A 24,825-nucleotide genomic window follows, 5' to 3' on the forward strand; every position below is an offset into this window, starting at 1 on the left:
TTTTGAACTGCTTTCTGCAGCTGAGAAATGAGATCAATGTTCTCTGCTGATTTTCTTGGTAAGTGAATAACAGCTACTCGGAGGCTCCCAAGTTCTATCATCGTCAGGGCTACAATCTAATGCTTTATTAAGAGGGAACAGAAGTGCTGTTGGTGGAGAAAGTCCGTGTCCCTCAGCCCATCTTGACTTACCTTGGCCTTAACAATTTCTTTCCTTGAGCCAGCTCTGGTTTCTGGTTGGGAAGGTCTCAATATCTTCCCTCTAACTACCAGGCAGTAAGGGGGACTTCCTGGCTTCTGCCTTCCCATTCTCAGCATTGCTAAAAATCAGATTCCCCAGGCCTGTGACTTCCCTTTATTGATCCAAGTTCCTCAAAGCTTCCCCTTCACAGATAGTGGTATTTGTGAGCATAAGACTATGGAGGTTATCTAGGAGGCCATTTTATTCCCCATCCATCCATCCATCCATCCGTCTGTCCGTCCATCCATCCATCCATCCATCCATCCATCCCCCCACCCTGAGTGCCTACTCTATGCATGCTGGAGCAACACAAAGTTCAAAGTGCCAAGGCCTGAGGTTGTAGTAAGCTCTACCTGTTTGAGGCATAGGAAGGAGACAGTGTGGCTGGAAGGTGGAGAAAGAAGGACACTAGAGAGAGCGGCCACTATGGTGGGTATCATAGATTTCAATTTGATTACAATAGGATGCATGGCAGCTCTAAGCAGAAGGATGCTCTGAACTAATTCTGTTTGAAGAAGGTCACTCTAGCTTCTTTTGGAGAATAGATGACTACAACAGACAGACATATCGACAGAGAGCCTCGTTAGGAGGGCATTGTGATAGCTCAAGCAAGATGATGGCTTGATCAGCCTATAGGGCCACAGTGGAGTTTGGAATAAGTGGTTATATGTGGGATATAATTTGTAGGTAGAGCTAAGAGGGCTTGCTGAATGGGCAAGGGATGGATAGACAAAGAAAGGAAGACGATATCAGACTTTTGGCTTGAGTAACGGAGTGACGGCTAGCGCATTGCAGGAGAATCGAAAGCTGTGATGTGAAGATGAGCGAGTCGAAGGTCCTTCCAGTTTTAACTGTCCTTAACTCTCAATAGGTGTCCAAAGCAGGTGCAAGCTTGTTTCCCAGCTTAGCCTGCATGAGGAGCGGCTGCAGTCACAAGAACAAAACCTGCGTGTGCGTGAGACCCCGCTGAGCACAGAGAGGCACGGACCTTGGTATCTGGCCAATCTTTGGAGCAGGCCTGCCGAGGCAGTACAGACAGAAGCAGCGATGCTCTCTGGAGCCCCATCTCCCACGGTGTCCTTTACTGCCTGAGGGGCACACAGGGATTAATTAGGAGATGTCAAGAGGCATCTTTTAATGCCTTGGAAAAAATCTGGGCCACAGAGGCCATCATCATTTTAATCACTTCCATTGACACAGTGGCGTTAGGGTTCACTGCGTGTTTTTACATACGTCCTACTATTTGCTTCTCCCTATAACACAGAAGGAGGTCCAGTTGTTCCCATTTTATAGGAGAGGAAACTCAATGAAATTATGTAACAGGCCTAAGAATAGTCAAAGGCTTATGAAGAGGTAGAAGGAAGAAGAGAATGAGGGTAAAGATAAGCCTTTTTTTTTTTTCCTGTTTTTTTTCAGGGCAGCACCCACAGCATATGGAGGATCCCAGGCTTGGGGTCAAATCGGAGCTGAGGCTGCTGGCCTACGCCAGAGCCACTGCAATGCCAGATCTGAGCTGCATCTGTGACCTACGCCACAGCTCACGGCAATGCTGGATCTTTAACCCATGGAGTGGGGCCAGGAATAGAACCCGCAACCTCATGATTCCTTGTGGGATTCTTTAACCACTGAGCCATGACAGGAACTCCAAGATAAGTCTTATTATTGCTTTTTAAGCTGGTGTAGGCAGTGGAAAGAGGGCTCATATTTGCTTTTAAAGTTTTTTTTTTTTTAATGTATTTATTTATTTAAATGGCCTTCCCTGGGGCATTTGGAAGTTTCCAGACTAGGGGTCAAATCAGAGTTGCAGCTACAGGCCTATGTCACAGTTTGAAGCAACTCCAGATCTTTAACCTATTGAATGAGGCCAGGGATTGAACCTGCATCCTCACAGAGAAAACACTGGGTCCCTAATCTGCTGAGCCACAATGGGAACCCTACTTTTAAAGTTTTCAGAGAGGCGAATGTTAGCAAACATATTTGGAACTAAATGGAAGGGGTAAAAAAGACCCAGGTCAAGAGTTCCCATCACGGCTCAGTGGTTAACAAATCCGACTAGGAACAATGAGGTTGTGAGTTTGATCCCTGGCCTTGCTCAGTGAGTTAAGGATCCGGCACTGCCATGAGCTGTGGTGTAGATTGCAGACGCGGCGCGGATCCTGTGTTGCTATGCCTGTGGCATAGGCCGGTGGCTACGGCTCCAAGTGGACCCCTAGCCTGGGAACCTCCATATGCTGTGGGAGTGGCCCAAGAAATGGCAAAAAAACCAAAAAAAAAAAAAAAAAAAAAAAAAAAGACCCAGGTCATCAGAAAACACTTGTAAAAGAGTTCAGATTCATTTCTTTGCATGGCAGTCTGCTCTACCTCCTACAGTCTTCTTTTATTTATTTTGAGAATGCCTGATTCCTCCTTTAAAACCCAGCTCAGACAGTATAACTGACAGGCTCCAGGTTGATTTTCTGACTTCAAAGTCTCTTTCAGAAATTCCCCATCCCAGGAGGATGAGTAGGTTGAAACCGTCAGATCTTACTACTTCAACCTCGTAGCTATAGCAGATTAAAGCCGAGGTGGATACCTGACCCAGGAAGAATCCGTTTATTGGCCAGCCAGCGAAAACACTTTCTCATTCCTGAGAGTTTGAACAAGGGGTCTTGGAGGTGGTAACCGGTGGCTGATGGCGTTTCTCGAGGAATAGTCATGCGGAGGTGAAGCAGGAGTCGGCATGTTTCTGCTGACATTATGATGGAGCTTGGAAACCACAGGGAAGCATAAACAAAGTCAGGCTACATCCATTGATTTATTCAGGAACAGTTGCCGTTTGGCCATATTCTACAGTCTGGCTCATTAAACATCCGCTTGAACCCCTTTCTAGCATGGCTTCCTGTTCTCAAGGGGCCAGGAAGCTGAACACCAAGTTTTTGGAAACTCTGCAGCTCAGGTTCTGCGTTTAACCTTGGTTCTGTCAAGCAGAGGAGACGGGCTGAGACTTGGACGGAGGGGTGATCCATGTGTGTTTCATCCTCCAGGATCTGAGGACTGAGTTACCTCCTGGTCTCTGGCAGTATGGAGGTCCCTCGGAAAACTAATGATAGGATTACCACATGATCCAGCAATCTCACTCCTGGACACATATCTGGACAAAATTTTCATTCAAAAAGATACACGCACCCCTATACTCATCACAGCACTATTCACAATAGCCAGACATAGGAACAACCTAAATGTCCATTGACCGATGAATGAATAAAGAAGATGTGGTATGTATATAGGATGGAATACTACTCAGCCGTAAAAAGACAGAATAATGTCATTTGTGGCAACGTGGATGCAGCTAGCGAGTCTCAAACTAAGTGAAGTAAGTCAGAAAGAGAAAGACAAATACCATATGATATTGTCTAGGTGTGGAATCTAAAATATGGCACAAATGATCCTATCTGCAAAACAGAAACAGATCACCGACACCCAGATCATACCTGTGTTTTCTGGGGGCGCAGGGCGGGGTGGGGAGGAGGGAGAGAAGGGGACAGAGGTGAGTTTGGGGTGAAAACTATTACATTTAAAATGGATAAGCAAGGAGTCCTACTGCACAGCATAGGGAACCATGTGCAATTTCTTGGGCTAGAACATGATGGAAGACAGTATAAAAAAAGAGAAATATATATATATTCATATATATAATTATTCATATTCAATTCTATATGAATATATAGAATATATGTAATTATATATGAATATATATGTAGTTATATAATGTATATTATCTAATATATGTGATTATATTATACATTATATATTCATATATGTAATGGTTATATATTATATGTAAATATATAATCATATATATGATTGGTTCACTTTGCTATACAGAAGAAATTGATATCAACTATATTTTTTTAAAAAAATTTAAAAATGATATTGAAGATCCCCTCCCTAAAAAAAAAAAAAAAAAAAAGAGGCCCTCTCAAAAAAGGGAGTCTTAGACTGGGACCAGGTTGGGTTTAAAGGCAGAGAAGATGTGGTTTGCGAGTTATATGTATATATACTATGTATAGTTATATATAAATACGAGATCACGGAACACTGGATGTTTACTTTGTCTAGTGGCAAAATAGCGAAATTATCCTGTGTGGTGTAACCTCCATGAAAAGCCAGTTAAAAGAAAAGGTTTGTGACACTTTGCAGCTGTAAGTCCTTGCTCTGAAAAGTGAGGTCCATGGAACAGCACTACCAGCATCCCCTGGGAACCTGTTAGAAATGCAAAATCACAGGCCCTGCCCCTCACCTGTTGAGTCAGAGTCTGCAGTTGAACAAGATCTGCCGTGTTTCATAAGAAAGAACAGTGGATTAGCTCCCGTACACTCTGCTCTAGACCTGAAAGAAAAAATTGACAAGATCAAACAAGGATGGAGTCGAAAGTTTATCCAATTTAGGCTAGTCCTTTTTAAAAAGCATATAAAGTTCTGAATACAACATTAGGTATGCAAATATACGTATATTTAGAAGGAGCTCCTGCCAGTGGGGACCCTGGAAGCTTAAGTTTCATTAGCATCACAAAACACTGCGGCTCCAAGTTTTAAAGGTTCTGTTCAGGACTTTCTATGACTGCTCCTAACAATATGCTATTGCTCTCAGTCGTAGGGCTAATGTAAGCAGAAGTCAAACTCAGAGAGTGATCCGGCGGGCTGTTCTAGTACAACCAACATTGAATCGACAGCACTGATTGTGAACGAGGGAAAACTGAATAATGACATCAGCCTCTGTACGAGTATTTAAACCACAGAAATTGGCAAATGCTACCAAACAGGGTACCCTCTGCTCTCTGCCCACTCTGTCAATCGTTAAAAGTTTATCACCGAACTACTGTCTTTCCATTAGATTTTTGATGGCTGTAATTTTTTTTTTTTCTATGCCTGCGGCAATCCCAGGCCAAGGGTTGAATCTGAGCCACAGCAGTAACTAGAGCCATAGCAGTGACAACTCAGGTCCTTCACCTCTAGGCCACCAGGGAAATCTGGCTGTGGGTTTTTTGAGGACAGGCTCTGAGTTTTATTCATCTCTGTACCCTGGCACTTAAGCAAGATGTAGTAGGCGTGGTATTGCTATGGCAGAAACAATATGATTGATTGCTTCTTCCTTCTTCCATTCTGGGCTATCACCTAGAAAAATTTCACGGTTGGCCCCAATATTGGGCATTGCCTGTGAAATAATGATGGACTGGACTCGGGCATGGCCAGGAAATCGCCACCTTTCTTAATGGCACGTCCTCAGTCTGTTCATGTCCCTTTACAAGGGTTCCTGTGCTTTCTCTTCGGTTACAGCACACTCCAGGGGCCGGAAATGCAGTGAACTGTCTGCTGAGGTCAGCTGTGGCCTTGGGCTATGTGTTCGTCCCAGAAGATGCCACAGGAAATGAGATGCAAAAGGAGAGAGGGCAGTGGTGTGCTGGGTAGTGCTCCCCAAGGCTCCCTCTGCATGGCAGCTCCTTCAGGAAAGGGCCACTAACGCAGAAGATGCCCTGTTAACATGGTCTTGGAGCATTACAGCTCCACAGCTTTCACGGCCATTGAGAACAACACGTGAGTAAGAGACTTTGGCAGGTATTTGGTCTCTCAGAGAGCTTCCGAGGGAATAAACAGCAACCTGTCATACAACACATGCTATTGGAGTACCCACTGTGGCTCAGTGGGTTGCAAACCCGACTAGTATCCGTGAGGATGTGGGTTCGATCCCTGGCCCTGCTCAGTGGGTTAAGGATCTGGCGTTGCCGTGAGCCGTGGCATGAGCTGTTGCCATGAGCTGCAGCTCTGATTGGACCCCTAGCTTGGGAACTTCCGTATGCTTCAGGTGTGGCCTTAGAACAGCACAGCCTCCCCCCCGCCCCCAAACCCAAAACAACAGCAGCAAAAATCCAAACCCTAGATCAGGTTCTTGACCCGCTGAGTCCCAACAGGAATGCCACGTGGGGAACTTCTAAAAAATACCAATGTGTCAGTTCACCCTCAGGGCTCCTGATTTAATTGGTCTGGGCTGGCCCCTGGGCATTGACATTTAAAAAGTAGTCTCCCCAAATCTGAGAACCCTGGGAGAAAGCATAAGTCAAAGAAGAGCAAACGGCGTCCTCATAGCTAAGGAAGAAATTGCACATTTCAAAACATTTTTTGGGGGCAGGGCAGGTAAGTACAGAACGTAGGTTGCGATGCTGGATTGATCATCCTTGGCCTAAAGGAATTGACATTTCCAGGAAGACGTTTTCTCCTTTACCAAGAGGGACAAAGCTCTCGAATCTAAAACTTAGAAGCTGAGTCACTGATAAATGTGATAAACAAGGCCCCGGGGTACTGACCCCTGTGTTTACTTTTTCACAGTAAGTTCTGACTATTCACGCAAAGCCTGCTGACCCCAAGTTCAAATTCTTACACATCCAATTGCTTTCCATGTGGTCCTGACATGTAGTTTTAGCCATTCGGAGCCTGTCTGGTTTATCTACCTTATGAAACTGCGCCCAAATCTTCTCCAGCCATAAATAAGACAGACCTGGAGGCTGTAAAAGACCTTGAACCACTGTTGGCCTTGGAGCGCTCTGACCCAGGGACTCCTTTTCCAGCTGTTGAATGACCTCACCTTGACACTGATGTTCTGTCTCCAACTCCTCACCCCCTGGGGGACCCCTTTACCCTCTTCCCCCTCTGGAGGGTGACTGAGCCAGCTGTCTGTGGAAGGAAGGTGTCCGCTCTGATAGACCCCTAAATGCTACCCCCGCCGGAGCTCGTGGGGGCCTAGTGTCATCTCACGGTCCTAGCTTTGCCTTTATTAATCCTGAAATTTTCAAACCCATCACAGGCACATGTGTGCATAGAGTAGCCGTAGCCCATTATGAACTCATCACGGGTAAAGGCTACCTGGTCATCCTCTAATGGGAGTGAAGGCAGTGACAAAGCCATGGCCACCCCCCCTCACTATTACAGAGTTGGCTCATAGTGAAAAATCAGAAACTACCGCTGACAATCTGCAACAGGAGGGAGATAGAGGCAAAACTGCAGAGAATTCTGTCCTGAAAGGGAGCCCTGCCATCTCCATGTCCTCATGGCATAGCTATTATTCTGTTTCATTACAGGCTTGATGACAGACCCAAAGTGTCTGTGATCACGGAGTTCTCCTCATTCTGGGAGGTAGAAAACACAGGCAATGGATGGTCTTGGAGCGGGGACGGAGGTATGTTATAGAAAGAACACTGGGCTCTAAGGGGCCTAGGCTGCTGCTGCTTTTCTTTTTTTCCTTTGGCCACACCCTCCTGCATATGGAAGTTCCTGGGCCAGGGATCGAATCTGAGCCACGGCTGTAACCAGAGCCACTGCAGTGATAACATTGGATCCTTAACCCACTGAGCCACCAGGGAGCTCCCAATGAGCAGCTGAATGTATTTGTCCAAGGTCACGAATCTAGAAAACAGGCGTGCTAGGATCCAAAATGCCTTATTTGCATGTCACAGAGCCTCAAATCAAACGAGCTTAGATGATAGAGAAGTCCTGGACTGTCTCACCTGCCTTGGACTCTTGCTGGTAAATTGAAGTCGTGCAACACGCTGCTAGGAGGCCTCAAATCATTAGCAGCAAATCAAATTCTCCCAGAAGGTGACTTTCCCATCTCCCCTACAGGGGGGCTCCCATCTTCCCTGGTAACTAGTGGGACCAGTGGGTCAGAGCTGACTTCCCTCTACTCTGACCCAAGGCCTTGGCCTCTCCAGTGGGCTCACGGGCTGCCGTTTCAATGAACAGAATCTCTGGCTCAGCCAAGCACGGAGCTCTTCTTTCCGTCCTCCTTCCCTTTTGCCTCCCACGACCATCAAGGCTTAGTCACAGGATATCCTACTTCCTTTTGCCATTTACTTCATTGTTCCATTTCGTGATAATGAAACTCATTATTCAGAGGCTCTATATTCTTGGAGAAAGGAAGTTTTGTCTGAAAATCAGCTTTCCTCTGGAAATGTTTTAGACCAATGCATCGCCTTCGAACTTTTTTCGGGGCATCTGTTTTCCACCCAGTCTATCCATTTGACCATTGGCATTGATGACCAGTCCTTCTAATTCGTTTTTTGGGGGAGGCTTCACCTGAAGCATGTAGAAGTTTCCGGGCCAGGAATTGCCACAGCTGTGACTGAGCCACAGCAATGACAATACTGGATCCTTAACCTGCTATGTCACCAAGGGAATCCCAAGTTGTCCTTATTCTTGATACAATTTTTTTTTTTGTCTTTTTGCCTTTTAGGGCTACACCCACGGCATATGGAGGTTCTCAGGCTAGGGGTCTAATCAGAGCTACAGCTGCCGGCCTGCACCAGAGCCACAGCAACACCAGATCTGAGCCGTGTCTGTGATATACCACAGATCATGGCAACGTTGGATCCTTAACCCACTGAATGAGGCCAGGGATTGAACCCGTGTCCTCATGGATGCTAGTGGGGTTCACTAATCGCTGAGCCATGACGGGAACTCCTCTTGATACAATTTTTAATTTCTTTTCTTTTCTTTTTCTTTGTTTGCTTTTTAGGGCTGCACCCATGACATATGGAACTTCCCAGGTTAGGGGACGGATCGGAGCTCAGCTGTCAGCCTACACCACAGCCAGATCTGAGCCACATCTATGATCCACACCACAGCTATGGCAACGGATCCTTAACCCACTGAATGAGGCCAGGAATCAAACCCGCATCCTCATGGTTACTAGTCAGGTTCATAACCCACTGAGTCACAAGGGGAACTCCAAATTTTTAATTTCTAATTTCCTGAAACTATTTGATTGACCCATAATTTCCTCTATCTACCCTTTCCCCCAACACACAGATAGAGGAGAATACATATCTATGATAGCTATTTATCTACATCTCTATTAGATCTATCTATCTATCTATCTATCTATCTATCTATCTATCTATCTACCTATCTGTCTATCTATCTATCATCTCTCTACCTGAAGCAGAACACCTATGGACGTAGATAAAGTTCCATTCTCAACGTAAAGATATGGAATTAATAGAGGGGCAAGAAATCTGTAATGACAACACCTAAGCATGCATGGGATGGCAGGGCCATGCTTTATGGACTCTAGTAAGATAATTTGCTCACTCCATCATTGCTCTTCTCTGCTGTTCTAGTTCGCCTCACTTGGAGGGAAGACGTCTATCAGAAAACTCGATTTCTTATACTTCCAGCTCTGTGACCGGAAAAGCTAGGGCTCTTTTCCAGTTCCACTCCAAACAATCCTAAGAAATGACTCTGATTAGCTTTGCTCAGGTAACATGCTCACCCCTGGACCCGAAACTGGGGTCATGGGAACTGGTACCTATGTTCGGCTAGACCAAGGTGATGTATCTTCCCTCTTCCCTTCCCATTAGCCAACAGGTGGACGATTTAATTTGGATTAAAAGCCTGGAAGGATGGGGAGAGCAGTATGCTAAAGGAATTAGGGCTACTGAAAGTAGGACAGAAACGATTGCTGTCTAGCATCACAGAACTGAGTGCGTCTGTCTGATTCCAGAACATAAGCATCCTGTGCTCTATCTCATGCCTTGCAGAGAAGAGGAATGTGGCTGGAGATCTTAAGAGGAAGCTCTTTATGAAAAACAGAATCAACATTCCTCTGCTTCTTAAGTTAGTTGAAATTTGTTTTTTTTTTTTCCACTTACATGTTCTTTCATTCTAAAAAAAAGTGTCACATCACTGTAAAATGGAGAGCTGAACTAATTCATGGTCTATATGCTTACCTGTACATTTATTGAACCAAGAGTTATAGATTTGAGGAAAATGATAAAGTTTTTTAGGTTGCTCAAAAATGTGATTTCACATTTTTTTCTGCAGAACACACCATTGATATCATTGGTTTCCTGCATGCTTAAACGTTCAAAGAATTTGGTACCAAGGCCTGTGGCTTGAATGTCCTAAGCTAGATGTGTGGGTAACATTCTTTGGGTTGCTGGGGATACTCTTCTTCAGGCCACCATAAGAAAGAAAGAGCCCATTGTATGGATTCCTGAAGGTTGGGATTTTGCTGACCTGGGATGCTGCAGGAATCACCTAGATGCCAGGACCACTATTTCTGGTCTTTCTTATGAATTTTATGGTGTCTCTCTACATGTCTCCATGTCTCCTTAAATCTCTGCTCCATCCTCTTCTCATTTGTAGCTGGTCAATCTTATCAACACCTTGAATCTCAAATTTCAGATGCGACTTCCACAGTGGTTTCCATAATTATCCGTGCTCCCTCTTTCAGTCCTTTATTCCAGGTGACCACAAATATCACCGACCACCCCACGGATGGGATCTCTTGGGTCAGATTTCCATCTTGATTCGATCAGAAGCCTCCCATGAACAGCGATGTGGGTGGTGCTGCTTTCCTGAATAGGGAATTTTGGGCCCGCCAGTAGTTTGGGCAGAAAGGGGCTGGCACCATGGGTGGTGCATTTAGCCCACAGATACAGGGATAAAGTGAGTCTTGGGAACACACCTGCAAGATCAGGTATTTCTGTAGCTCAAAGAAGGAACCTGGAGTCCCTGCCTCCTTTGTAACTACTTAGGTTTCTTTGTAAGAATAAATCTATGTCTTTTCATGACATTACTCTCTCTTTTGTTCTTTTAAAAATTTATTGAAGAAATATAGTTGATTTACAATGTTTTAATTTCCTCTGTACAGCAAAGTGACTCAGTTATGTATCTTTTTCATAATCTTTTCCACTATGGTTTATCACAGGATATTGACTATAGTTCCCTTGTAATACTGTAGGACCTTATTGTTTATCCATTCTATGTATAATAGTTTGCTTCTGCTAATCGCAAATTTCCAACTTATTCCTCCTCCACCCCTCTTCCCCCTTGGCAGCCATAAGTCTGTTCTCTATGTCTGTGAGTCTATTTGTTTTGTATATCAGTTCATTTGTGTCATATGTATTTTAGATTCCACATGTAAGTGATATCATATGGTGTTTGTCTTTCTCTTTCTGACTTACTTCTCTTAGTATATACAGAGATCTCTCTCTTTTTTTTTAATAGATTCAGGTGTACAGCAAAGTGCATCAGTCATACATATAAATATATCCGTTCTTCATTTTTTATTTCTTGCTTAGCTCCTTCATCTTACAAAAAGGTGCTATAGGGAGTTCTTGTTGTGGTGTGGCAGAAACAAATCTGACTAATATCCATGAGGATGTGGGTTCAATCCCTGGCCTAGCTCAGTGGGTCGGGGACCCAGCATTGCTGTGAGCTGTGGTGTAGATGGCAGACGCAGCTAGGATCCCACATTGCCGTGGCTGTGGCATATGTCAGCAGCTGTAGCTCTGATTTGACCCCTAGCCTGGAAATTTCCATATGCTGCAGGTGCAGCCCTTAAAAAAAAAAAAAGAAAAAAGAAAAAAAAATAAAAGAAAAGGCACTCTAAATGCTTTTGTATAGCCACGGATTCCTAAGATACAGGGTATTAAAACTCACCTAATCTCCTATGCAACAACCTTGCCATTAAAGCAACTGTAGAATTAGTTGATGGAACTTATGCTCTTCCTTTTATAGATGAGAACACGGTGACCCAGAAAGGAAAATAGCCCTACCCAAGCTTGTAGTCAGTTGGTGACAAAGCTGGGAGTCAAATCCTGGTCTGCTGACTCTTTGGGGTCCTTCAAACCTCATACTGTGGGTATGTTTGGAGGGCTGGTTGGTGCTGGTGAAGAAAAAAATCTTGGCTTAAGCTATTTGCATTCAGCAGACTCCTGATCTTCTCTGTTGACTTTGATCTGAGACAAGTCTCCTCCCACTGTCCCTCAGGTTTGGCTTGGGCCAACTGAGGGTTCCTACTGTGAGGTGGCCACGTGGAACAGGTGGGTCAAGTGCTTTCATTTCATAGACCATTAACTCTTGGAACAGTAATATTTTTTTGGTATCCTTGGCCTCCAAGGTCTTTCATCACCTGCCAGGTCAGCAGAGGAGGCTACGGTCTGGGAATCTGTATGCATAGCGCCAGTTAACAGAGCTGGATTTGGTTGGCTGAAAACTTTCTGTGGGCTGCTGGGCTTCTGAGAACCTCACCCAGAGACACTCTGTCCTGGTTTTGATTTTTTTTTTCCCTCCCACGAACCCTTGTTCACATACCGTTCTTTAAGGTGAGAAAAATACAGAGCGACAGAAGTCAACTGAAGGACTGCGAGGGAGGCAGAGTTAGAGAAATGCAGGGAGAGGAAGAGAAACAGGGTCCATGATTGACAGAGACTTCGCTAGAAGAAAGAGAGCACTATCCAGAGGTACCAAAATGGTAGGGAGGAAACCAGAACAACTCAGAGGAGAAGGGAAAAGAAATACCAAAAAAAGATAGATGGGAACAATGGAGAAGGGAAGATGGAGCCCTTTTTTATTATGAATCTCTAAATAACATAGAATTTAGAGATTCTAACCAAACCCTCTAATGGTGTCAATAAGGAGATAAATTTCCCCAAGGGTCACCCTGACTTAAGGCTCAAAGCCAGCACCAGAAACCACAATGTCTAGTTCTTTCCATGGAAAGCATTTAGTTCCTTGCAAGTGATATGTATTTATTGAGTAAATAAATGAGAGCTGAGATGGTCAAGGGATTCCAGTTATGCTTAAAATTGGCAAGTTAGTCTTCAGAGGACAAGACCAGTGACATCAAATATTTGAAGGGCTGCCATTTGGAATGATAATTTGATTTGATATATTCATGCTTTAGGGATCAAGCTAGGACTAGTGGGTGAAGCTACAAATGGATAGATGTGGGGTCAATGGAAATAGCCTGCACATTTAGAGAAGAATATTCCTCATTCCCAGAGGTTTTTAAGAAACATCTGAACTGCCAGTTGGCAGGAATGTTATAGCTGGAATTGAAGTATTAATTTGCAAGGAAGGAAAATGGTTTTGTTGGCCAAACTTAATTTTGAAAACTAATCAGTGATCAGCTGTGGATGGGTGACAGGCCATTCATATGTCTCGTGTGTGTGTGTGTGTGTGTGTGTGTGTGTGTGTGTGTGCATGTGTGTGTGTGCATGCTATGTTGGACTATTTTATTCATGGTGTATTTGTATCACTTCCTTCACTGAAGAATTCTGAATGGACTTTACTAATGAGAGGAACTTGGTCAAGATTTGGAATGCAGAAATGAGAAGGATACCATTTTCTGGAGAAATGGGGTGGCCAGACTTGGTAACTTTGCAGACCTTTGCATGAGGTCTTCAAACTTCATAGCTGTAGCAAAAAAATGGAAATTCCTGAGCCCCAACCAATATTTACTCAATCAGAATCTTAAAGTTTGAGAATCACTTGGAAGAGAGCAGTCAAGACCCAGAGTAGACTATTAGGCACTTCAGGATTTGGGGTGTGGGAGAAAAGGCAACTCAGGAGTGGCATGGAGAATACTGGTGGGCACTGGGCACCTGAATTCTGGTGCTAAGACTCAGTATGGACAATAATCCCCCAGACAGGGAGCATTGCTGGGAGGCCTGGGTCCTCCGTTGACTATCTACGTAAACTTGGGCAAGTTCCTTAATGTCTCTGACCTTTTTTCTTCTTTTTAACGTGGGGACCATAGAGTTAATCTCACAAGAGTGTCCCCCACCATCCCATTTGCTCATCATCTCAGACATTTTTCGATGTGCCAGGCCATTCAGGGAACGTTGCCTTTTCTTTTGACCTCTCTCACAGGGTGGTTTTAAAGCTTAAAAGTAACCGATACGTCTACTTCCAAACCCACTGCTATTCAAAATGGTGAGCCTGGCAGGTTGTTCAGCACATTTTCACATCCTTCTTCTTTTAGAAATAGGCCCCGCACCCCAAAGCTCAGGGATGGGCACCTGATTCAGGCCTGGCTCATCCTTAGGTACCATTCTCTTGGACATAGTGATTGGATAAGGGATGGGCAGGTGACCCAAGCAAGGCAAATCAGATGTGTTTTCTCGGTTGTTATATGGATATTGGGAGAAAGATGTTCCATCCTCCTGAAGTTGCCACGCTTGGCAGAAAGGGCTCTGGGGCTACTGGTGCTTCATTTTCACCCTACGGACAAAGCTGAACTATAGAATGTATTGAAGGGGAAGGAGAATCCTTTTCTCCATTTTGTTGCCGTAAGGATGGAACTTCTCTTACACATATTTTTAACTTTTCTCCACCCTTAACTCACTCTGTTCCAGGGAAGATGGACTGCGTCAGGTGGTTGGTAGACTGAGATGACTATTAGGCAAAAGAAATCCTACAACAAGGATACATTTGAACTTGAGACAATTTCTTAAGCAGTATTTGCTAGTGAAAATTGATATAAAACTTCTAGAGGGCAATTTCAATCTAAAAAAGTGCAGATTTTCAAAATGAAATAATTTTAATTCTAGAAATTTGTGTCCTAAAAGCAAAATTACATAGGCACAAATTTACCCACAAATATTTAAAGAATTCCAAAATTACTGCCTCCTGTACACTATTGGAGTTCTCAGTTTATATTTTGTGCAGTTCCTTCCTTGCTTTATTATGTATGAATATCAGCTTGCAAGCTCTATTTTCAATAATTGCTTTCTCAACATCTTAAAATATGGAAGTCCTTCATACTCCTTTTGTTAATGGGCTGGTTGAGTATTGCCAGCTTATTTTGAACAAAATGCAACCAAAATATAAATGTCTTTCAAACAGTATAAAACCAAATTTATGACAGAAACAAAGGAAGAAATAATTGTGCTGAATTATTTTCCTTGTATATTGTTATTAACTCATGGGGAAAAAACTCTGTATTTTGGTTATTCTCCCTATGTATATATCAATTTTTAATTAAAAAACACAGCCCTGGAAAAAAATTGCAGGATTTTTTAGTTGTTTGAAAAGTAACTCTGAATTGAAAAAAAAAAGTATTTTTTGGAAAAAAACTTAAAGTACATGACAACCTATAAAGTATTTATTCCTTTTATGTTAATTTTTAATATCTATATAGTAAGGAAGTTATTTTAATGGACTGGGCATAGATTATTTTATATTTTTATAAAATTACTTTTTTTTTTTTTTGTTAAGGTTGGATCCATGGCAGCATATGGAAGTGCTTGGGGCTATAGGTATCCAATCAGAGCTGCAGCTGAGGCCTACACAGCCCTGCTGGATCCAAGCTGCTTCTGTGACCTAAACCCTAACTTGTGGCAACACCGGACACTTACCAGGCTGCAAACTGTCAAGCCCCAAGTTGTATTTGTTTTGTACATTTGTTTTCCCTGAGCTACAGGGTGTTTTGAAAAAGTGCTAGCCAGTCTTTTAAAAAGACAGTGGTTTACATGAAAATATGCACATCTCACTGCTTCTTCATTTTTATTTTTTATTTTTTGCTTTTTAGGGCTGCATGTGTGGCATATGGAAGTGCCCAGCCTAGGGGATGAATCCGAGCTGTAGCTACCAGCCTAAAACCACAGCCACGGCAACGCAGGATCTGAGCTGCATCTGTGACCTACACCACAGCTCACAGCAATGCTGGATCCTTAACCCACTGAGCGAGGCCAGGGATCAAACCCGTGTCCTCATGGATACTAGTCAGGTTCCCTACTACTGAGCCACAACAGGACTCTCCATCTCACTTCTTTGGAAGAGTTGGAAGCTCTGCTGGTACTGGTTACACGTTCCCTGATGGCAGGGATTGGGCGATGTGGCATACAGCTGCGTGTCTACCCTCAATTTCAGTGTCACCACCACATTCTCTTGTCCCCCAGCACTTGGGGAAAGTGTTGTCTGCATTTGTCATTACACATGGATGGTTGATTTTATCAAAGAAATGTTTCTCTGTATCCGTGTCTCTGGGAAAGGGGAGAGGGGGGCGGGGAAATGAAAGCCGTGGGAGGGCCGCGTGATTTTAAAAACAACTCATGCCTCGACTTCTTTGGAGTACTTGCCTGGCTCCAGCCGTTTAATTTCTGATTTTCGAAACAGAAAATTTCCAGAAGTGATTCCTGCCCTTTGGAAACTTAGAACAGAGCAAAAGATGGGATTTGGCCTCCAATTTTCTTTTTATTAGTTGACTGTTTCTCAAATGAAACCCACAGGATGAAAGGCAAGAGGTCCAACACCTCCTACAAAGACATGTGCTGGAGCTCGTGACACGGGGCTCCAGGCTGGATTTCATAATCCAGCAAAACTGAACTGCTCGGGTGGGTCCCTCCACTGATGACACCTGAACCCTCATTGAATGACACTTTTTCATCCTTGAAGGCTAAACAGAGCCGTGACTACCTTGAGGTCAACCCTGACTCATTCCCTCTCTTAGTTCTTTCAAGTCTCTCCTTTCTCCTCCTTGAAGTGTGGGTTATTTATCTGAAAGGAAGTTGGTTATACGGAAAGGGAAGCGTATCCAGGTTAGCTGGTAGAAAAAAAGTAATTCAATTCATCCATTCAGAAAGAGATTCTGTGAAATCGCCAAATCTGAGAAAGACAGGGACAGACAAGGCGAGAAAATGGCAGAACTATGGGATGCTTTTCATTGTTTTTATTTTTACTTATTTTTTTGTCTTTTTAGGGCTGCACCCATGGCACATGTTCCCAGGCTAGGGGCTGAATCAAAGCTGTAGCTGCTGACCTACACCACAGCCACAGCAATGCGGGATTGGAGCAGTGTCTGTTATCTACACCACCGGTCTTTGCAACGCCGGAACCTTAACCCACTGAGCAAGGCCAGGGCTCAAACCTGCATCCTCATGGATACTAGTCAGGTTCAAGACCACTGAGCCACGACAGGAGCTCCCTGCTTTACTCTGCTTTTCATCCTAAGAGTGAGGATGGTCAAAATCACATGGGATAAGAACAAGTAAGGTAGGCTTCCTCGTTACAGGTGTATTTTTCATGTCACTATTCCACCCTCTATGGCTCTGAGGAAGCAAAGGAGCTCTCTGGGTTCTCGTTGATAAGAGCACTAATCCCATTGCGAGTCCCCCATTCTCCTGATCTAATAGCCTCCCCAGGACCCCATGTCCAGATGCCATCACATTTGGATCACGTTGGGGATGAGGTTTCAATGTATAAATTCTGGGGGGGACACAAACCTTGTCTATAGCAGCAGGTGTATGTTTCAATGCATTAGAAATTTCCAAAGTGGTTGTACCTCAATAAGCCTAATATCCACTAATGTCTGGGTCCTTCCTTTCTTCATGTCCTCCTCTAATGGTGAAGAAAATGACGCTTGCTTTCGTGGCCACCATATCCCCCAAATACTTCCCTTCCCAAATTTCTTGGTATGTTACCTTTTGTTTTTTCAATCGCATTCTCTTGCCTGTATTGTCAATTTCCCCCCTTTCTGGATCCTATCATTAGCATTTCAACATATTAAAGTCTCTCCCTTGTAAACAAGTTAGGAAGCAAACCTCCTCCCATTCTCTCCCTCCTTCACTTTCTCTCCTGTCTCCTTCGCTCCTTCACTGTCTGTGGGACTTGGTATCACACTGAGTGTAGGTTGCACAGCCAAACGTCTTGAAAGAATTGTCTGCATTTGATGTGCTCACCTCCCCATCCCTTTATTATTACTTCAAGCCTCTCTGATCTGGGTTTACCTGTTACTACTTCTCCAAAAATTCCCTTTCCAAGGTTACCAGTGACTCTTGACGGTACGAAGTGTTGATATTTTATCAACGTTTGATGCCAACGATTAGCCTTCTCTTGGCTTTTTGGCATCTTAGTTTTTCCCCTGCCTTACCCTGCTTTCTTCCTCCATCTTCTCTGCCCCTGCTTCCTCCTCCTAGTCCTTTTCCTCCTTTTTCTTCTTGTGTGTATCCTCCTCCGGATCCACCTGTCTTTCATTAAATATTGCTGCACGCAAGTTCTGCTTTGGGCCTTTTATCCTTAGGCCTTTCCCTAGGTGAGCTCCTCCTTGCTGCTGACTCCTAAGTGCACGTCTCCATCCACCCCCATCCTCTGAGTACCAGATGTGTAGCTTCTGTTGCTGACTGCACATCTCCGGTGCTGTTTCACAGGTGTCTAAAACTAAGCAAGTGCAGTATTGATTACACATGCAGACTCTGGAGGAGTTAGGTTGCCCAGAGCTGATCTCCAGCTTTCTTGCTTACTGTTTAACCGCCGGCAAGGGACTAACAGCCTGATAATACAACCCATGTGCTGTGAAGTCAAACTGCCAAAGTTCAGATCCCAGATCTACCCATTTGTCATGATGTACCAGATTAAATCACTTGTCGGCCTTCCTTATAATTCCATGTTGAATGAGCTTCCTAGCTACTTTGTTGGAAATGAAGGTCTGTGAGAGCCGGGCTCAGGATGTCCTGTTTACCGTTATATTCCCAAGGTCGTGCTTCTCATGTGGTAAGCATTACAGTATACCTTTTGAGTGATGGAAGGACTGAATGATAACATAAAGGAGCCGGGTTGGGCAGCAGTGGGCACACTGGAAAATTCAGGTAGTTGACCCTTTGCAGTGGACTGGACTGGACATGAACATGAGCCACACGGATATATCATTGCCAGGCACCTGAATTATTTCCAGGTTCCCACTAATATTGACTAGATTGCTAGGGGCATATTTCTACGGCAATCACACTTTTCCCTTTCGCATTTCTTTGGTATAGCATCAGCAGCATCCTATACCAAGACTCTAGGCAAGAATTTTAGGCTTATTCAAATCTCCTATTACATAATCTGTTTATCACAAGAGTGTGGCCCGTTTTTTTTCCATGGACCCTTGGATCTTTGTCTTTAAGGGAGCGCTGGTACTATGGCTGAGAAGGGTCATAGTAACTTCCTTCAAGAACATAAAGATTTGTATGTAGGAAGGACCCCGAGACTCTTTTGTCTTTGCTGAATCGAAGAATTGGCAAAAAAAAAAAAAAAATCCTTCAATTAGAGTGGTGGGCATCTCTTTTGAAAAAAAAAGCATGCAGGCATCCCTCAATTTATTGTGCATCACAAATATTGCATTTTTTTTTAAATTGAAGGTTTGTGGGAGCCCCACATTGAGCAAGCCCATCAGCACTGTTTTCCCAGCAGCATGTGCTCACTTCCTGCTTCTGTGTCACATTTTGGTAATTCTCACCGTATTTCAAACCCTTCACCAGCAAAAAAGATTATGCCTCACTGAAGGCTGAGAGGATGGTTCATATTTTTTAGCAAGAAGCATTTTTTAAGGGATGTACGTTGTTTCAGTTTAAATATAATGCACATCATAGACTACAGTATCGTGTGAACAATTTCTATGCATATTAGGAAACCAAAAAATTCCTATCTGTTGCCTTATTGTGATATTCTCTTTATTGCAGTGGTCTGGAACTGAACCTGCAATATCTCCAAGGTGTGCCTGTACTGGCTTGACTGTAAAGGAAATAAAATATTCGATTTATACTTTGAGATCCCTAGAGAGCTTAAATGACAAAATATGGGATTGCAGTCCATCTTCTGCATGAAAAACAGAGCCGAGCAAGATGCATTTTTAAGATCTCTGAGAGACTGCTTAAATAAAATCATGATAATGACTATAATTTATTGTCATTTATTATGTTCCTGGCACTGTGTTAAGTGCTTTTCACACATTGTTTCCACAAAATGCATAGGGAGTCAGCCATCGTTCCATATTTGGCTAAGTGACCTCATGTAGGCCTTTTCATCTTCCTCTCCTGAAGGCACATAAGAGCTCGTAGGAACCAAAATTTGGATTATAAATGGAGAACAGGAGGTCTTTCTTCAGCCATAGACCTACATGTCTTTTTTCAAATCCAGAATTTACCCAAACCTTGCTTTAGAGTTCTGGGCATTTGCATGGCCAGCAGTAGTATCTGTGGAATATAGGAGTTCCCATTGTGGCTCAGTAGTAATGAACCCAACTGGTATCCATGAGGATGCAGATCAATCCCTGGCCTCATTCAGTGGGTTAAGGATCCGGCGTTGCTGTGAGCTGCAGTATAGGTCGAAGACATGGCTTGGATTCCCCATTGCTGTGGCTGTGGTGCAGGCCGGCAGCAGTAGCTCCAATTTGACCCATAGCCTGGGAACCTCCATATGCTGTGGGTGTGGCCCTAAAAAAAGGAAAAAAAAATGCAGTCCTCTTTTTCTCAAGTTCAGCCTTCTCAAGATCTCTGCTCCCAAGAGCCTGAATGTTCTATCACTTCCCTTTTTTCTCCGGGTCTTTTATCTGCAGCCAGCTCTGAGCGTGGAAGCTGGAAGCATCATCGCTAAGAATCCTGCTTAACAGCCTCTCTTCTGCAAACAAATACGTACAGCACCTGCGTGAAGCTAGGAATGGTTTTACGCCCATCGCAAAGCTATTTTTTGAATTCTCAAGTAAGCCTGGTGGAATAGGCTTTATTATGACTCCCATTTTACAGATGAGGAAACTGAGGCACAGAGAGGTAGACAGGGTTGCTTAAGGTCACAGAGCCGGTCAGGACCCGAGCCAGGATTTGAACTCAGAGACATTGTGACACCAGAGCCTGATCACTGACAATGCTCCTCTTGTCTTACAGATTAGGAACCAGGCGCCCAGGTTGGGGAAGTGGCTTCCAGAACACGTTGGTGAGTGAGTTGGGCCAGAGCAGAACTCCCAAACCCAGGCTCCAAAGCTCTTTCCGCCCAAGTTTATTTCCTCCGATTGTTCAGTTTCTATTCTTTAAATTCCAAACGGGAGTCAATCGCCAGGAAACGCGGGATCGTTTTTCCGTGTCTCACCTTTATTTATGTTTTCGGGGAAGGCGTGGTAAAAAGAAAGTCAGCGGTCTGGAAAATGAAACACTCTGCCCTTGCCGCCTGAACACAACCAGGCCAAGCTGTAACTCAGATCGCTCTTTGTGCTGCTTGGTCATAAATCCCTCCAAGTGGAGTCAGGGTTAAAATGAATGGGAGAGCAGGGTCTGGTCTTGAACCACAGTGAACCAATCAAGCCGACCACCGAGAAAACCTCCCTCCCTCCATTGCTGACACTGCCTTAGGCAGAGATGACTTATTGCTGCTAAAAGGCCCCGCACATCATGCCTCTTGCAGCAGAAGCATCTTTGCTCCGGTGCAGAAGAGCTGATTTTGCCTTCCTTATTTTTCGCGTCTTCCTGATGTTGTGGGCCACGCAGAAAAGGTATCCTGCACATGATGGACCGAGCCCACCCTTGGGAGACCAAAGGCCCAGATTCTAACCCTGGCTCTGCCGCTAACTTACAGTGTAACCAGAGCGGAGGAATTTCATCACCTGCAACCTTGATTTTTCCCCTCCATAAAGTTAGAAGTGTAGCACCGTAGTCCCTTTCCTGCCTGCTAAAAAGCGTGTTCTTGAAATTCTTCTTGTGGCTTTGCTGAGGTATGGCTCTGGTCCTATTATTTCAGAGTCCACAGACTCAAGGCTAATCTGTGTGCTGTCAAACTACTGGACCACGGTCTATGAAGGCCTTGTCTTGGCCAAAACCGCTAAGTGATGCAGTGGTGGGATGGGATGAACTATGAGTTTCCTAGGGCTGCTGTAACAAATTACCGTATTTGCTCACATTTTTGGAGGCTAAAAGTCTACAATCAGAATGTTGGGAAGGGAGTTCCCTTTGCAGCTCAGCAGTAACGAACACGACTAACATCCATGAGGATGCAGGCTCAACCCCTGGCCTTGCTCAGCAGTTTAAGGATCTGGTGTTGCCGTGAGCTGTGGTGTAGGCCGGCAGCTGCAGCTCTGATTCGACCCCTAGCCTGGGAACTTTGTGTACTGCAGGTGTGACTCTTAAAAGACAAACACACACACACACACACACACACACACACACACACACACGTTGGGAGGGCCGAGTTCTCTCTAAAGCCTCCAGGTGAGAATCCTTCCCTTCCTCCTCTGGCTTCTAGTGGGCCTTTGGTCATCCTTGGCTTACAGACGCCTTTCTTCATCCTCTTCCTCCCTTGTCACATGGCTTCATCCCTGTGTGTCTTCTGTGACTCTCTGTTCAAATCTCTGTGTTTCATAGGGGCACCAGTCATGGGAATCGGGACCGTCCTAATCCAGGAAGACGCCCCTTTTTCGTTTTTTTTCACATGCACAAAAGACCCTCTTTCCTTCCAAACAAGGTCACATTCACAGGTACTGGGGGTTAGGACTCGGCCATGTCTTTTTTTGGGGGTGACACAGTTCAACCCATAATAGAAGAGAATCCAGCACTCCTGTCTCAGTATTTGTGTCAGGCCAGGAGGGATGGAAGAGGTGGCACAGAAATCTGAAACGAAATCTTCGGAGCTATTTTTGGACTGAAAAATGATCACTATTAATATTTACACCGTGCTTCTGATGAGTGTGTTAAAGCATCTTTTTTTTTGGGGGGGGGCATTGCAAAAACAGTGAGGGCAGTAAGGCAGGTGTTACTGTACCCATTCTACAGATGAGGAAGTTTTTTTCATTGTTTAAAAAATTTTTAATTGGAGTAGAGTTGATTTATAATGTTGTTCCAGTTTCTGCTGCACAGCAAACTGACCCAGCCACAACCACACCCACACCCACACACACACTCACACCCACACACTTCTTTTCTTACATTATCTCCCATCATGGTCTATCCCAGGAGATTGGATACAGTTTCCTGTGCTATAGAGTAGGACCTCTTATTAGCCATTTTACAGTTAGTTTGTTTTGTTTTGTTTTGTTTTGTCGTTGTTCGTTTGTTTGTTTGTTTTGTCTTTTTGCCATTTCTTGGGCCGCTCCCACGGCATATGGAGGTTCCCAGGCTAGGGGTCTAATCGGAGCTGTAGCTGCCAGCCTACGCCAGAGCCACAGCAACGCGGGATCCGAGCCGCGTCTTCGACCTACACCACAGCTTACGGCAACGCCGGATCGTCAACCCACTGAGCAAGGGCAGGGATCGAACCCACAACCTCATGGTTCCTAGTCGGATTCGTTAACCACTGCGCCACAATGGGAACTCCCATTTGGTTTTTTTTTTAATGGCTGCACCTGTGGTGTATGGCAGTTCCTGGGCTAGGAGTCAAATCAGAGTTACAGCTGCTGGCCTACACCTTAGCCACAGGAACACCAATCTGAGCCATGTCTGTGATGTCAAGGTGATATGCCACACCTTGTGGCAATGCCAGATCCTTAACCCTCTGAGTGAGGCTGGGAATCAGGCAGCTCACATCCTCATGGATACTAACCATGTTCTTAACCCACTGAGCCACAATGGGAGCTCCCTGCTTATCCAATCTAGATGTAGTAGCTTGCATCTACTAACCCCAAACTCAGTCCATCCCACTCCTTTCCCCCTCCTCCTTGGCAACCACAAATCTGTTCTCTCTGTCCGTGTGTCTGTTTCTGTTTCGTAGATTCATTTGTGCTGTATTTTAGATTCTACATACAAGTGATATCATGTGGTGTTTGTCTTTCTCTTTCTGACTTACTTCACTCAGGAAGGTAATCTCTAGTTTGCATCCATGTTGCTGCAAAGGAAGTTCAGGTGCACAGACACTGTAGACTTCTTCCAAGCACATTTCTGTGCAGAGCTCCTGGTGGAATGAGGAGAGGAGAGAGAAGAGCCGAGGGAAAAAATAGAAAAAGGCATGAGAGAGGGTCCTTGAAGGGACGAATGGTAAGTGTGTGGCAAGATCTGAGGACTGATCACCCCCATCCTCTGAACTTGGATGCTAAACCCCTAAAGAAACCAAGCAGCCTTCTGAGACCCAGAATGGTTTATCTAAAGTTGATGAACTAACAACTACTAAACCCAGATTTTGACCTAAAATTCCCATTGTACCACCCCCGATTCTGCAATTCATGTATGATTTAATGACAAAACCAGACTGGATTTGCAAATATTTCTTTTAGGAGATGCGATTCTCAGGTAATTAGATTTATTTTTGTTAGAGGACTCATCAGTTTATAGCCACCCCAATAAGCAACACATCTGCTTGCGATGCAGCTGGACACTTCTTCATCAGTGGAATCAGATCCCCAGGGCTATGTAATTACCCACCAAGCCAATGAGGTCAAGGGCAGTGCTGCTGCCTCGGCACTTTTGCTTGCAAATAGCTTTTGAGGTTTGGGAGACAAGCCTTCCGTGTATAGGTGATGCAGGTTCTCAGCCATTGCCGTCAGCACCTCTCCTGCAGAGTGGAGATACTCTCCATAGACAGATCTGCTTGCACAGTTGACCCTAGGCTGGCATTTTGGAACACAGCTGGTCAACAGTTTCTTACATGGACATAAAACTTTCTATAAATGAGGAGAAGGACTCTTTGTGCCTAAATGATTTGGACAATGTGGCTTATGCTGAACACCTGCTGTTTTCCCCCCAGGGTCTGGCATTTTGATATGTGTTAGGCAGAGGTTGCTTACATGACCATTTCCTATTAGAAACTTTGGGTGATGAATTTCTAATGAGCTTCCCTGGGAGACATTATTTCCCAAGTGCTGTCACAACTTGTTCTGGGAGGAATTAAGCCTGTCCTGTGTGACTTTACTGGGAAAGGACTCTTGGAACCTTGCATCTGATTGCCTCCAGACTCTGCCCTATGAGCATTTCTTCTTTCGTTAATTTTGCTTTGTACCCTTTCATCGTAATAAATCTGGGGCATGAGGACAATGATTTGCTGAGTCCTGTGAGTTCTTCCAGCCAATCGTCGAACCTAGAGGTAGTTTTGGAAC

At 44.4% G+C, this 24,825-nt stretch overlaps 1 long non-coding RNA gene across 1 annotated transcript; it reads left to right on the forward strand.

The window, feature by feature from the left end:
- The first annotated feature begins 12,392 nt into the window (after positions 1-12,392).
- LOC146403663 (uncharacterized) lies at positions 12,393-17,248 on the forward strand. Its single transcript, XR_014844981.1, has 3 exons — positions 12,393-12,517; positions 16,176-16,393; positions 16,759-17,248. It is a non-coding gene; the product is annotated as an uncharacterized LOC146403663 (long non-coding RNA).
- Positions 17,249-24,825: the final 7,577 nt, after the last annotated feature.

The sequence above is a fragment of the Sus scrofa genome, chromosome 4, assembly GCF_054392235.1.
Source record: "Sus scrofa isolate SSC_HxYL_T2T_F1_AM1 chromosome 4, Sscrofa_HxYL_maternal_Yorkshire_Landrace_v2.0, whole genome shotgun sequence".
NCBI lineage: Eukaryota > Metazoa > Chordata > Mammalia > Artiodactyla > Suidae > Sus > Sus scrofa.